A 2,500-nucleotide genomic window follows, 5' to 3' on the forward strand; every position below is an offset into this window, starting at 1 on the left:
AGGATGACTACCTATGGATAGGAGGAAGGGCGATACCGAACACTACGAGAATCCTGGGGCCGTCGTCTGAACCCGGCGACGGTACTCATGTAGCTCCCTCTCCCCGGTTGCCCGTCTGATCCCGGCGGGCTCCGAGTACCCTTTTCCTAACTGACCGACTGGCATTCATGACCTGCCTTGGTAGGGCCCCCATCGACCTCGGCTTGCTGACGTCGAGTGGACGGTTCCTACCCACTGTGGGTCGCCCTCTAGCACCTTGCAGGCTGGCTTGTGCGCTCGCTCGGCGCCCTGCTGGTACGCCTGGTGTGACTGAATGGTGGCGAGACTGAGACGAACCGAGACGGTGCTGATGCCGTTACACATGGTGATGATAAACAAAGGCTGGATGTGGCGCCTTCTGTCGAATGTAATTTCTCAAATCCTAGCGGAAACGCAAATACTGTGAAGCCTGGGCAGCCGTGATGCGTGCTGGTCGCTGGATGGCTTTACGGGGAGCGAGCTCGGCATCTCTGATGGGGGCCTCTCCCAAGTGGGTCAGACTGTGGACTTGGCTTTGGTTGGGGGCAGGCCTTACTGGGTCGTGCCGGCTGCTGCCCGGGTTTGATTCTTAGTAGAGTCTTAAAGGGAACGGTGACTGAGCTCTGGCTGAGCCGAGCTGCCCAGGATTGCGGACCTGGGTTATCAAGAACCGCGGAGGCACGGCTTAATGGGGGGTCGTGACTGCTCGAGCGACCTCATCTTCACGTGCTTGAGGTTGGGTGCGTGTATGGCGTGTGATCAACCGCCTCGGAGGCCATGGGGACCAACTTTCGGGGTTTGGCTGAGGGTCCTCAAACGGCTGTAGTCATGTCTACAGACCATGTTGCGAAAACTCCTTTGGTTCGGAAGTCCGTGTCACAGCTGCACAGAGTCGGAGTCACAGTCAGTCTGGCCGGTGGAGCGGGTGGATCCAGGCTGGCGAAGCTCCTGACAACTCCTCAGTGGCACTGGTGGCCGCCGTCGGTCTGGTTATGAGAGTATGGGCGACGGATGCCATGATGGTGCCACAGCTTGTTTCTGGGAGGGCATTTTGACAGAGATGCCTGTGGTATGTTGTGCGGGTGTGAGTCGCCGGCATATCACTGACGAGTGGGGTTGTCCGACGCGTGTCGGGTAACGAAACGAGTGAGGTGGATATGGAGGTCCCTGTGTGAAGGCACGGCAGGCAGTTTGCAGGGTGAGTGAGACACCCTGCGGCTGTTGCACTAGTCAAGGAAGCAGGTCAGAGCCTGTGCTGACCGAATCTCCTGCTTCTTCCAACTTGGCTGGTTTTGAACGCTATGCTCGTGGTTGTGCCCAGGCAGGACCGGGGGACTGGCCCCTCGGACTGGGTTTCGGCCGGGAGGCAACTGATGAGGCTGTCTGCCACGTGAAAAGTGCGTGGAGTTGATTCCAGGGTTCTCAAAGGGACGGGGCTTGATAGCCAGGTCTGCGGGGAGGCTTGCCGGAGGGTGGGCTGAACGGTAGCTGGCGGTCGCTTACTGGCCGTGCGAGGGCTTTCGACTCGGTTTCCCATGGTCATGGCCTGTGTGTAGTGGGAAGCTAGGCGTGCTGGACGCGTGAGGGTGATTCGTCGCCCGTGTGGGCTGCTCATCGGGGTGGGCTGCGGTGGCACCGACACCGAGCTCGCAGTTGCGGGATTGGAATGTGGAGAGGGACTTGTCTCTATGACCCTGCCTTTCTCGCTATGGATTCTCTCATCCATGTTTTTCGAACGCTCGTGCCACTCCTTCTGGGGCGAAGGCCGAAATCGCCGCGCCTCTCGCCGTGTTGGGCTACTCCTGATGGGCTGCTGGATGGGGGGACTTGTGTCCTGCTCAGGATAGTGGTCCGCTGGACAGGTTGACACGGTGGGTGGTGACCGGGAGGCAGTGGTGAAAGGGGAGGCGGCAGGCGGCGCGAGGCAGTGGTGCTCTCGGCTCGTCCGCAGTCGGGGGGCCATTGCCTGGCATGCGCGCATCAGCGGGCTGGGTCTTGGCTGTCTGTCGTCGTTCCCAACGCAGGTTGGTGTGCCTGGACACCTCATTGGGTCTCTGTGATGATGAAGGCCCCTAGAGTGTGGTGCAGCACGAGGGTCTGCCCGGACGGGCCGCGGGCCACTTGGGGTGATTGCTCTGGGCGGTGTGTCGTTTGTCGACGCTGGGACACCGTCTCGGCTGCTGTTGCGGGTCCGCCAGTCGTCCCGGCTGGCGGCTTGTTGGTGGCTCGGGCTTGGGTGCCTGGTGGGTCCGTGCGTGAGTATGGGTGTGCTCCGTACTGATGGGATTGGATTCGTGGACCGCGGGGCCTTCGGCTGTGAGGCCTCGTTAGGGGAGCGGTCTGATCGGTGTCACACGTTGAGCTGCTGCGTGCTCCGCTCGGGGTTCTGTGATGGGACAACCTGCGGGGCGTCTGGCTGGGGTTGCTGGCATGGAAGATCATCTGTAACAGGGTGGTTCCCCGTGGCTTCTGGGACTGGTCG

At 61.1% G+C, this 2,500-nt stretch overlaps 1 pseudogene; it reads left to right on the forward strand.

The window, feature by feature from the left end:
* The window catches only part of LOC147036854 (28S ribosomal RNA), a 7,946-nt pseudogene that overhangs the window by 3,412 nt on the left and 2,034 nt on the right, over positions 1-2,500 (forward strand).

Source organism: Syngnathus leptorhynchus, unplaced genomic scaffold (genome assembly GCF_054491065.1).
Source record: "Syngnathus leptorhynchus isolate UIUO unplaced genomic scaffold, UIUO_Slep HiC_scaffold_393, whole genome shotgun sequence".
NCBI classification, from domain to species: Eukaryota; Metazoa; Chordata; class Actinopteri; order Syngnathiformes; family Syngnathidae; genus Syngnathus; species Syngnathus leptorhynchus.